The sequence below is a fragment of the Dermacentor variabilis genome, chromosome 10, assembly GCF_050947875.1.
Source record: "Dermacentor variabilis isolate Ectoservices chromosome 10, ASM5094787v1, whole genome shotgun sequence".
Classification (NCBI taxonomy): Eukaryota; Metazoa; Arthropoda; class Arachnida; order Ixodida; family Ixodidae; genus Dermacentor; species Dermacentor variabilis.
Window position 1 is genome coordinate 10,415,425 of NC_134577.1, and position 13,848 is coordinate 10,429,272.

Sequence of the window (13,848 nt, forward strand, 5' to 3'; positions counted from 1 at the left end):
CCGCCTAGGTCGTCTAACCCTCCCTCCTTTAATGATTCTGTCGTCACGCATACACGGGGTACTATGGCGTAAACTACAGACTCACACCTTTCTATCTCCTTCCTTACGTCACAAAATTCACCCGGGAATATACCTTACTTCAGCCTGCAAGTTTTGTCCTGCTAGCAGAGAGGACCTTAACCACATTATGTGGCAATGCAAGAACCACTCCCTTCCCCCTAACCTTTGTAGAGTTTTAAGTAGTAGGGGGCAGTGGGAGGCTGCCATACGCAGTTACAACCTTGAACTTCAGAAAGCTATCCTGAGGTGGGCTGAGGTGGTAGAGGAGGCTTACCGCGAGTAGGATAACCTCCCTCGCCTTCTTCCCACAGCCCCTTTCCCTTTAGGATGGTATAAATAAAGTTCTCTCTATCTGTCTCTCTCTCTCGCAAGTGCCTGTCGTCTGCGAGAAAAATTCACTTTTGTGGCGTTCGCTTCGAGAAGGCGTGGTAGCAGACGACACTTGTAACATTTCTCTCAAAGGAACAACACTTTTCTCACGATGCAAAATGTTTAGTTTCATAATATTTGAGGAGCATATTTATATAAGCACATACAAGGTTGTTATTGCTGTTGTAAAAATAAATAAATAATTATTCACTGGTGCTAAACCGGGAACAGAATTGCAGAGCAATGCGTACCCTGGTGTGGCCCGGTGGTAAACTGTGCTACGATCTCAAAAGTAAAGAAACTTTATGCAATGTATTGCGCATTGTATATAATACTGCCGCCATACAATGAGATTTACGCGGAAATATTTTAATACAGCTTCGCTTACTGCGTTGCAAGCAAACGCCACTAGTCTAAAGATCGAATTAAATCCGAAGCCTGTACTTCCCATCATTCCCACGTAGGTTCAGGTAACTCTCAGCAGAGCACTCCTAGACACTAGCGCCACATTTCCGTCTAGGGTACTCATTTAGAAACTCTACTCCACCAGCATGCATCTCGGCTCACCCTCGTGTGCTCGACCTTCACCCCTAGTACCCGTAGGAACAGTTCGTGGTCCGCGTACGCGCTCGGCCGCACGAGAAGCCATGGACAGGCACGACGCGGCTACGAAATCGAGACGCGCGCTCTGCCCTTGTTTTCGGAAAATTATGAGCGCTTGGAAACCGAGACAGACAAAGAGGTGGCAAGTGAAGTCGCAAGAGCGTTTGAAGCCAAAAGCCCGAAGATAACACAAACCTATGTACTATCCATCATTCCCAGCTAGGTGAATGATCGCCGCGCCAAATTTTCTACGGCAATCTTTTTGTTGAAAACATGACAGTTTATGTGTGAAACATCACATTGCCAAAAGAAAGGCGTCTGGCATTTGGGGTCGGCACTGGCTGTACCCAACTGATTCGAGCGTTCTACAGCGTCGGCGACGCGAAGCCAAGCGAGGAAGAAAAACAACAGGCTTTGCGACGGCTTGCGACGGGCTTTGCGACGGTGTCACCAAAGGAGAAGCGAGGTATGCAAGGAGATTGGCATCCATGGAGTTTTTCCGTGAGCTTGGAATGTGCCCTTCCCCGGATGGTGCGAACGCGAGGCGTAATCCTGTCTCGTGGTTAGACGCTGCAGCGCGAAAAAAAACCTGAGCTTAAATTGACGAGAAACGAAGCAGAGGGTGAAGCGCGAAGAAGGGAGAATGTATTGAAGAAACCCTTACGAGCCACTACTGAATGCCTTTACATATACGTGCGCCTTATTATGCGAGATTCTGGAATTCATTGGAGAGCTGTCCGTCAGAATTTTACCATGCGTTCCGGCGCACACACGTGAAAGCCAAGTTTAGCATACCGTAACGATTACATTTTCTTTTTATTTTGCCAGTTGATGGCGCTTTTTCATCGCTGACTATAAGCTTCGTTATAGACATCAAATGCGCTGTCTAGGAGCCACGAAATGCTCTTATACACCATATTGTTTTGCGGCGTAACTCTTATTACACTTTTGCCCAGTTTACACAGAAAGAAAGCGTATGTAGACAAACTTGTTTTACACAACGCGTTCCGACAATTAATACTCTTTACAATAACCAGTTGAACCGCCGGGGAAAGATAATTAGGACATAATACACTGTCACATGTGCACTTTCGTGATAAATTTGATAAATTGTTGTGGCCATATCTCCGCGACATCATTTTAGCTGCGTACTTCCGAAGCAAGTTAACAGCTTATCAATAATAATAATAATAATAATAATAATAATAATAATAATAATAATAATAATAATAATAATAATAATAATAATAATAATAATTGTACAACGCAATTAAGCAATACCGTTACGTCGTTACTTCGGTCGACCTCTGTCACAAAAGTGCGTTATGCATCCACCCACTCTCATTCCGTAAGTAAGTAGCCGAGAACAGGGGTCAGCAAGTGAGATTTCACCATGACCTATCCGGGTGCGAGATAGTTTGGATCGTTTGCCTGCCGCAGAAGAAAATGCAAAGCGCTGCACACAGCCGGAGGAACAAAATGTTTGTTGCCAAGTGCTATCGCGCTCAATAAAAGCCGCAGCACGCGGGCCGCAGCGGCAGCTACGCTCTTGAGAAGAAAGTCGAGACGGTTCGCGCCACTTCAGAAATGCGCATACGCCCGTGATTTACGCTGTCTTCCTTATTCGCGGAGCGTTATTACAGTGACCCGGAAAGCAGCGCTAAGTCCTTAGGCCTTAGCACAGCGTGCTACGCCCTGGCGCACGCTGCCCTAGCCTCGTAATAATTCTTTTTGTATTTAAAAAAAAAAGATCCGCGATGCTGCACGGTGGGCGAGGGTATCATCGCTCCGCGAAGAAAGCCGACGAAGGAACGCAGGGGGGGGGGGGGGGGGGTAGGCGTATTGCTCAAATGGAGAGCGACGCTGCAGCCCCGACTCGCGTGTTGCAGCTCATATTGAGCGCGATAGTACATATACGGAGAACAGCTGCGAGCTTGCTCTTTACCAGATAGCTGTGGAAGAAAGGAAACCGAGATACGATTTGATCTGAACAGAAAGCTACAGGAAACATAAAGTACTGGAGAAAGCAGAGCGAGTGCATCAACGACACACAATCAGAAGGATGACGTGCCGAACGTTCAACAAGAGAAATACATACTACACGTAAAGCTACCATTCCGCTGACGTTAGATGCTCCGGGTACCTCCGTACAAGACTCTGCACAATTAGAGTCCTCCTGTCAGCAAAAAAGGTTAATGGAACCGCGGCATCAGGCCACTAATTCGCATCACTGCTCCGCCCCTGATTGCCGAACAATTGCGATCGTTCAGGCGGCCTCCATCAATCTCGCGTTCCTCTAGCCGCAGATACACGTACTGCGCCGCATCAACTAATGCTTTGGTAGCGGAGACATGATATGAAGTCGATAATCAAGCAGAGAAGCAAGGAAACACTGAAAAGTGACGAGATCGTGTCGTCTTTATCAATGCGTGAACCGCAGTGCGTCGTGAGAGGCGTGAGAGGTCAATGAGAGGCGAACTTATCCGTGAGTTTTCTCTGAGCTAGTTAGGGTCTAATTAGTGCTGCACAGAGGGATGTACGTAAGACGCAGTGTCGTCGTGAAGAATTTGTGCCTTATTCAAAGTCCTAGGCAGTGCGTGCGGTACAATAGACAACAAAACCGAATGGTGAGACTGAAACGTTAAGTTTGACGTGTCAGATTAGACGTATTTCTCTTGTGCTCGCGTGAACGGAATCATCAAGCTTTGTGTGGTGTCCTGACACATACAATCGACAGTTGCATCCAATATTAAGTCTCTTTTGTGCTGTCCTAAGGTCATTCGGGCGAAGTGAGTGTACCATTGAAGAGAGCATACTAGAGGGCATGGGAGGTACGTCATATCTGAAACGCCAATTTAAAGGAGTAATTTTAGGGAGTATTAAAAAGAAAGGCACATATTCTTGCTTTTCTCACGCTTAAAAGGAACAATGCGAGGGCGTAAACTTGATTCTCATGAAGATCATGAACATGTGAATGGCCCGTGACGAATAACATTAGATTGAACGATCTCGCATATTATAAAGGCAAACGGCATACAATGAGAAGACGGACGTGCTAGCAATACGCTTGCGCTGTGCATTGTGACCAATTTGAACCCTCCGGCCCTGTTGTTTCACACATAGAAAGCTCGCCATATCAATATTATACGGAATTTCAGCCCAGCGTACACCGCGCAGCAATATAGCCTACAACCACAGCCCAATTACGATAAAACCTCTTTACAAGGGAGCTTGTATTGCGACGTGTCAGGACACGATGAGCAGGCATTCCATCAATCTCCTTTCCAACTTCGTCGCACTCACTCATCCAAGTGCAGGGATTTCCACACGGAGTCCGAGAAAGCGGCACACTTCGCACAACGAACCACGAGACTTTTTGGAGGCCACCGACTTAACACATTGTGTTAGTAACCACTTGTTTGAGAAACAGAACATGACGATCCCGTGTTCATAGGCAAACGGCCAGCAGAGTTTGTTTCGACTCATAAAATTTTTGGCATCAAAGCTATGGCTGGGCGAGAATGAGCTCTCAACAGCCTCCGAATAAGTATAAATCGTAGCGCAAGAGGGGAAGGAGAAATACACAGTGCGTAGAACAGGCGCTGCACTGTTGCGTACTCCAGGGTAGCGTATCGTACTGCTGCCAAGAAGTAGCGGCGCCTGCCTATCGAAGCTCGACCGACGTTACTTATTGGGTAGCGTGGCGTTGTCGGTAGGCTGCAGGCATCCGGTACACCATGGTGACCAAGCAAGGGCGAGACGATTTCTAGTGCGAAACTTTCACTGTTTATTCAAAGGTAGGTGAAAGAAAATGAGAAGAGCATGAAGTGATCAAAAGTACATTTCGGAGCCCCTTAAATAGGCTCTCTACAATCATGGGCGGGATCTTGATTCCGTGGACGTCACGTGACCGGCACAGAAAGAGGGCCCCTCCGCCTCTGGTTAAACCGCGCCTGCTGAAAGGAAGAAGTCGTCCCGCCTCCTGGAACTGTAGACGCCTGTCCGCCTCTTCTGCGCTTTGCGGGTTCGTGGAAGTTCTTGGTCCAATTCTACGAAAGGGCCTGTCTAAACTCGCAGACACACACAAACACAAACACACACACACACACACACACACACACACACACACACACACACACACACACACACACACACACACACACACACACACACACACACACACACACAAGAGGCCTGTACAGTGCGGGGCTTCCGGCAGACAGGTAGACACTCGAAACGGTCATAGCGAATTAGGAAGTCACGCTTCATTTCGACGAGGCCTGGTGGAAGAAGGTCGAGTGAGAGAAAGTTCTTTGTGCACGAGGTGCGGGACGCCAACCATCGTAGGAGAAGTCACGCCTCATTTTGACGAAGATGGTCGGATGAAATTCCTTTCGCCACGTGGTGTCAGACGCCAACCCTAACTGTAGTGTGCACTGTCTTCTCGCTCTGTGGGTTTATAGTGAAGCTGTTTAGTAGACTTGCAGAGCGGTTTTGGCTCTGAGTTTTCGTTCCAGAGCCGTTCGTGCAGCGACGGCCGGAGTGGAGCGGCGTGCTCGGTATCAAACTTTTATCGAAAAAGAGACAGAGTTTCTTGGTTTCGCTATGATTATCAATAACTTTGAAATAAAGGTGACCTGCGTTTACACTGGAAGGTCAATTTGTTTTCTCTAGTTGAATCAACCGCAGCTTCTTACCAGCAAAGGGGAAGACAGCGCTTGCACTTTACTTCGTCTCTGAAATTGACCCTCGTCGGCCAATGTCCGCTCACATATCAAGTGTATGTGCTTTGTTAATGTAAATGCTAGGCTAATTCAGAAAGAGAGCTGGTTCTTTCGCACGAAAATATTATTATTGGCTGACTGTTGAAGACGTTCAGGCTTCATCGCAAAACCCGTAACCCAAAGATACATGCCAAGCTGGACGTTAAATATCCTGATCGGCAAAATTAGCCATATTAATTTCGTCAAGTGTGCGAGGAAAGCGCTTGTCTTTCTTCATTAAAAGTTTGCGTTTATTATGCCTATCCTAAGTTGGCGGCGGTGCAGCTTCACTTTCACCAGATATTATTTGAATTCCAGAAACTTATTTTTTTTACACCTTCTTCTTTCGTATACTTAACTGGAATAGACGACAACATGTTAGCTTGGTGCATTTTTTTACTACTAATTCGTAGTTTCTGTTTTTCACGTCGCTTTTTATTGGCTCCGCTTTGAAAGTCAACTAGGATTTCTGACTGCTGACGCGGTGGGGTGAAAATTTGTAATGGGTGTGCTGCAAATGTTATACGAGTGCATAATGCTGCGAATCAGTTCTGCGGAATCCCGCAAGATGGAGGAAATGTCATGAAATGGAAAATTGCCACAGCTCGAAAACATAAATGAAAACCATACGGGATTCCCAGAAAGAAAGCTTCGCAGTTGAGGCAAAATTCGTCCTGGTCCGGAGATCGAACCTGGGACCGACGCCTCACCGGGCCGGTCGCTCTGCCAGCCGAGCTAGTGTAACCAGGAGGTTAGCAGGTCGCAGCGCGAGGCCGGAATGATCGACAATTAGAAGAACAGGAAATATGAATATGGCAAATCAGTTTTGTGGAATCCCACAAGGTGGAGGAAATGTCATGAAAGGGAGAATTGTTCGGGTGAACGAAAATTTTTCCAAGTGTTTCCCAAGCGTTAAATAAAACCCGCAGAACAGAAGAAAGTGTGGCGCGACTAGTTGCGCAGCACCTTTCTTTCTAGATTTTTTTTTTCCGGTTTTCTCTTTTGACTTTTCGAGTGCTTTTGCGGGCTTCCTTCAGGTTTGGAAAACCTTTTATGTAGCACGTAAAGAATAATATAAAGATGGATCGGATATATTTCTTGATGGCTTACAGTTATCTGATTAACAATCTTGCTCCGATTATATTATTTCAGAAGATAATGAATTATTAATAACTAATAAGGTAATTAGGCGAGTTATAAAATATAGATTGACGCGCTCCAAACAGAGTAGCACTGCGGGAAAGATAGACCCTATCAACTCAGCAAGCGTCTCTCCGCGTCTGCCGGCCCGGCCCTTGTCGCGTTTTAAGCCCAATATTTTCCCAGAGCATGCAGTTACGTGCTTAACGTTCATAATTTAGTAATTTGAGGGCGTAAATTACGGCGTAATAATAAGGTACGACGCTCTTGAACGGGCACCTCGCTAAGCCTGTCGGTAACGTAAACTTGCCCATATGCTTAAAGATATGTCTTCACAGTCCAGCCAATTCTGCAGCAAAAGTGCTGTCGTGCGGCGTCGATGAAGGCCGGTCAGTGAGATCGAGGAACGCAGCCTGCGTACAGAGCCCCAAAGCGGCCGCATATGACATTGACGAGAACCCGCAGCCAGAATCAGGCGTCGGTGACGAGCTGTGAAGGGGCCTTAGTTTAGACCACCACCACCACCACAATAATAATAATAATAATAATAATAATAATAATAATAATAATAATAATAATAATAATAATAATAATAATAATAATAATAATAATAATCAACGCAGTCCTACTAGGCCGTCGAAACGCGCAGTCCATGCGCAGGTAAACGCCGACATCGGTACAGGCTGTGAAGCATGCAAGCACACGCGCCGGATGTAATAGAAAATATAGAAGTACTAAGCTCGGATACGGTGAAACCTTCGAAAAGGATGGGGCATAGCAAATGAACTATTGCGCCGGAAAGGGTGAAGCGTTTGCCAAGTCTTCATCAGCTGTCGGGCAGTGGCAAAAACGACCGCTAAAATTAGCGAAGTGTGCGAGAGCTCCCTTAAGGGAACTCCGCCGTTGCGATATCATTCATCCAGCATGGGAACTATCGTTAGAACATAAATTTGTCTGATCTTCATGCTTGCGCATTCAGATGTTCTTTGTGGTTTACTGTATTACGCTTTGTCTGCCCTCACTGACCTCCTTTCAAAGCGATCTATACTCTTTTAAATCATAAGACTCTGCAAAACACGCATAATCGCTACTAATTGCAGCAGTTCCGCATGCAGATGTTGCCAAATAGAAACGCTCCAAACGTCTCAACGCGCTGGCTGACCCGCGAGAAATTGTTAAGACTTTTCAATGTCGCTGTCACCGCCATGCATTTTCCCTTTCTGACTGGCAGAAACTTGGAATAAAGAAATATCGTCCGTGGAATAGTGGTTTCCATATCGGGGTTCCTTGCTAGAATTTCTCTGTTCAAATCCTGCCGTTGGACAATTGTATCCAGGTTTATTTATCATTTATAATATAGTACTTTGCTGAAAATAAGTTTGCAAAGACAGGAAGACGTTTCGAGCCAGAAGGACAAAGTGTAGACATGACCATAATTCAATTGACGAAGGAAACAGTAAGGAGAGAGCATTACGTCACGCAGCCAGCGTTGGCAAGCGAACGCTCCGTGACGCCAGCCCTTTTGCTCAGTGTCGGCCCAACACGTGACCACTTGCGTCGAGACCATGGAGACCACTCGAGATTTGCCAAGACGTTTGGTTCGTGGTGCTTTTATTCGGTGCAAGCTTGTTCGGCTGTCCTGCCATGACTCCCTGCAGAGCGTAAGCGCCAAAACCAACCGCACACTTTGACGTGACGATCACGTGTTGGGCCGACACGTTTGGCTTCAATCGCGTTGCGCGACGCTCCCTCCTAGTTTTAACGCGATAGCGTTAAGGAGCTCGTGTCGCAGAAAAGCCGGTGTCGGCGGCGTTGGCCTTGAGCGATAAATCTCAGAAGACACTTCATAAATAAAAACAACCTGCAAGATGGGTTGGGTGGGAATCGAACCAGGGTCTCCGGAGTGTGAGATAGAGAGGCTACCACTCAGCCACGAGGTCGTTGGTTCAAAGTAGGACAAAAGCGCCTCTAGTGAATGCGGTGTTGCCTCAGAAACGTGCCGTAGAAAGTTATATTGCGGTGTAGATCGGTAATTATGTGCATGTAAATTACAGAAGTCGCAGTTACACGATTAGCGAAATTTCTTCTGCCCTCTGCGCACACGCAGAGCCATCTTGCGGCAAACACAGAAGACCCCCTCCTAGCAATGAAACGAGGCTGAAGAACATGTGGAATGGTCAGCGACTGCCATCTGCACTGCATGGCACCAAGCTGCACCTGCCAGAGCTGGATTACCTCCTTCCACCCTGGGATGAAATAAGGGTTACGGAACCCTGACCACTACCTACGAACACCAAAGGTGAAGGCAGGACACACCGACAACAAAGTGTACTAGACGCGCAACAAAAGCATGAAGGAACAAAAATATATACTGATGCTGCGCTACTATACGATGAACATTCAGGAAAAATGTATGCTGCTACCGCTTTTTACAGAGAAAACGGGCAAGCACACGCCGTGAGCCGCAGCGGCTATGCTTCCTGGACAGCCATCGATCTTGAACTACTGGCCATCGAAGAAGCCATTCAACTGTGTGAAGCGCGCACCGAATACACGGTTCAGATCTACACCGACAGTCAAGAGGCCGCCAAGCAACTGAACTCCCGATCCTACACGACTACCATAGCGCACCGCATAAAACAAGCCTGCCGCCACCTGCGGGACAATAGACATGCACGCATTTTCGTACACTGGACACCTGATCACAACATGAGGGGAGCGGGGAACAGGGCGGCCCATGAAGCTGCAGGCGAGAAAATTAGAGAAGACCGCCATCGCAGCCGTGAAGTGAGTCCGTCCCTGCCGGACTATACCTATAGCTCCCCGTCATCCGTCGTTGTACCAGATCACCAGATTGCCCGGTTGAAACACGAGAGGAAGGCTCTACTACGGGAGTCCCATTCCTAGCATCCTTCCTCCCATTCCCACTTGCCTTCCTAGAACAGCCCAGGTTCTCATCCACAAAACAAGAGCTCTATTACACATCTATTACATTATTACATTATTACATCTATTACACCGGATGTTCTGAGCAAGTGGAGAAGAACACAAGTGGAATGCCCCAACTGCCCTGCGATCAACGTCGATCTTAAACATATGATCTGGTCCTGTTCTGCCACAGCCATCCTCAGGCACAAGCACACCCCACCTCTCAAGGTGGCATCGTACGAAGACTGGGTTGCACCTCAAGCAGATGTCACCAGAAGAATCAACGCTTTGCTGTCCTTTGCGAAGGAGACAGGCATCCTTCACTTCTCTTGACCCCCACCCCTATCTAAGGTCACGGGCCATCCCTTCTAATAAAAGTTTCGATCAATCAATACGGTGCTGTCCCGACAGCTGGCGCGCCACTCGTTCGCGCGACGCGACTCCTCTTTCCGCTCACAGCGCGATTCCTAGGTGTAGCGTTCGACGCGGGACGCCTCTGACGTGATCGCTGCGCCGTAACACGTCTGGTGGGAAAGCGTCCCCTGCAATATGTGCCGTGCTGCTGGCGAGGAGCCATGCGTCTGCGTGGTGCTCCCAAGCGAGATAGAGGACGATCCCATCGAGGCGTCAGCCCCATGATCGCGTCCGCCTTCATGGCGCGTCGCGGCCCGGCTGTACGTGCCGATTACAACGTTTAGCTCGCGTAGATCGTTTCTCCCTCCGAGACACCGAGTTCTTTGGTTCATTACGCTTGCTCAGACGCACGTTTCATCAGTGTGTGACTGAAGAGCGCGCCGAGCGAATGAGTGGGCGGTGCGAACGGGGTGCGATAACACTATCGCGTTCCACTCTTGAAGGCGAAGCTTAAGAGTCCTCCAATTTTTACCTTCCTCCATGCATAATTTCCATGCTGTTTAAACTAGCTTGCAGCTTCCGTAGACACTAGCGCCACAGTTCCCTCTTGTATTTATTGATGCGGATGCGTCAAATGGCTGATTGAGCAAGAAATCTGGTGTCTGCAGCAAAATCCCCATTAGCTGCGACGCCGCGTCGCTAGAGCGTCTCAACGGAGCAGAGCGGGCGAACCTGCTGCCGCGGTTTTGCGGGAAGGGAGAGGGCATCACCGCGACGTCATGTGGCTTGTGTTATCCGTGTTATCCGTGGCATTATTTTATGAAACTCTATGATCCTTGGTTACCGCGCATTCATTGATCGCCAAAGCTCTCGCTTGCCTTCTAACTTCACCTCGGTGAGACCAAATCAAAACAGGTCAAGCGTCTCAACGCGCTCGCTAGTCCGTGAGGGGCTCATAACTTGAAGGACCGCTCAGCGGCGTCCAATTGGACATTAACAAGTTCGTATTCACAACTCATAAGAAGCGCTTAAGTGTCCTAAAATTTTGTATGAAACTCTGATTTTCATACGATGACATCGCCATGAACAATGAGCCTCAAGAAGGGTAATAGGTGGGTTCTATATCGCACTGAACATCGCAGGGCATTTCAGAGCAATAATAACCAATATGGAATAATAACCCAACACGTTTGCATCATGGAGGAAGGAAAAATTCCTTCCCGTATGGTTTCTGTACTGCAGGGGCCCGAAGCGATTTGAAGAGCTTGAAACACGTCATCACCGCCATCTTTAGGACGATTTTCTAGGTCGCTTGAAGTCAGATTGACGATGTCTAGACGGCGCAAGCCGGCTCTAGCACCATATTTCTCTGAGTGTTCTTAGTAGAAAATATGCATATAGACGCATGACAACTGAGATCGTCCGCCCCGGTGGATGTGCTGATCGAGGATCATAGATAGAGTGTACTAGACTGCAGTGCACTCTAATCATGAGGGCCTAGATAGGTGAACATGCAGCATGGCAACCATGACGTGCTACTGATGCTTCTACTAAGCAAAAGTATGTTCTCTGAGCCTGTTTTCCGTCACTCCGAGTCAGCCGTCACTTGGGGATGCGACGCCCGCACCGACTACGGAAAATAATGTTGCTTGAAGTACAAAGATATTTAAAGATTTCAATGAGACATAAGGTTTAGGAGAAGAAGCTTTGGGGCAAGCGTCACAGCTGCCCCGCTTCAAAGGGGATTTTCGAATAATAATAATAATAATAATAATAATAATAATAATAATAATAATAATAATAATAATAATAATAATAATAATAATAATAATAATAATAATAATAATAATAATAATAATAATAACAACAATAATAATAATAATAATAATAATAATAATAATCTTTATTAAGCATCCAAGAAAATCAGTACAGCAAAACGGGCCCATCTAAGCCAATGGTGACTTGTGTGACGTGGCCCGGCATCGTCAGCTAAACAATGTGTTTGCAGCATACATGCACAAATTTATAACCAACAAAGGGAAACAAATGAGATTGATAAACATAAATCAGATTTCCAAGGCATTGAAACAAAAGCACAGAGTAATGCCAATTAAACTGCGACAAACAAAAGGAAATATAGGTACATACATCTGTATTACAACATGTGCAATAGACTCTTCAATTTAGACCAAGAGTCCACAGAAAAATAGTTGTCTGACAAGTTATTCAATATCTTAGGGACATAGACGTAGCTTGTTGCTGCTTCGTATCTAGTAGATAAGCGCGGTACAACGAAGCGCATTTCTTTGCGCAGCGGTCGCGGGGAGGCGTACGGATGCTTAAATTCATCCGTCCAGAAATGGCGCAGCACAACCGTACAAATGAATAAGGATTGAAAGGACGGGAAACCGAGATCATGAAAAATGTCTTTGTTTGATGGGGTTACGTGATTATACGGCACACTTTTTTAATGTATTTTTTAAGAGGTTATCAAATCTGTCCTACCAACGTTGGGAGCAGAAAGCGAAAACCGTTATACCATAGTTTAAGGTGCTGTATGCAAGGGAATGTACTATCATTTTCTTTTAGTCTTAAACGGCACCAAACTTTTCATGTTAAAGAGTAAACATGCAACAGATATTAGTTTGGGGCATACGTGCGCCCCATGATTATGCCACAAGTCACTATCGAAATAAATGCCGAGATACTTAATTGAGTTTGTATTTTCGACCGGAGTACACTTACAGGATAAACAGTCTTGGGTATGAAGATACACTGGAATGAAAGTGGTTCCGATTTTCAGGGGATTTTTGAAGCATATAATTTTTCTCTTTTTTTGATTGATGGTAAGCTTGTTTTGAAAAAGCCAGACCATAGCTTCATGCACCGATTGCTGCAGATATTCAACAGCCTTTTTGTAATTAACATGTTAGAAGGACGATACCGTCCGCATACTGATACACATTACCATTTGGTATTACTGAAATGAAATCATTCACAAATATGTTAAAGAGAAGAGGCGATAAAATTGACCCTTGAGGGACACCAGCACCAAGGGATAATTTGCTGCTATAGTATTTGGTACCTATAACAACCATTTGTGACCTGTCGGTGAGATAGTTTTGAAGTAGAGGATAAAATGGGCCCCTAAAACCAGCAAGATATCATTGCGAAGTAATATGTCATGGCAAACTGAATCAAAGGCTTTGGATACGTCGAGAAATAAAGCACAGCTAAAGATATTGTGCTCAAAAGCAGAATACAAATCATTCGCAAATTCTTCCAGGAGCGAAATTGTACCTCGGCCTTACACGAAACCAAATTGTCGGTCAGACAAAATTGAAAACTTTTGAATTAAAGAAATGATTACCCCAAGCAAAAATTTTTCCATAACCTGAGATAATGCGGGCAAAATGGATATAGGCCGGTGGATTTCAATAGTAGATTTCTTTCCTGCCTTATAGAGTGGTCTAACTAAAGCAGCTTTTAGATTTTGTGGCAAAGTTCCAGTATTAGGAAGCCATTTAACATGAAAAGCACAATATCTGAAAGCGCCTCAAAGTTTATTCGCAGCAAGCTTACAGTTATTCCATCTACTCCAGGTGGTTCATTCGTTCGAAAACTGAAAAAA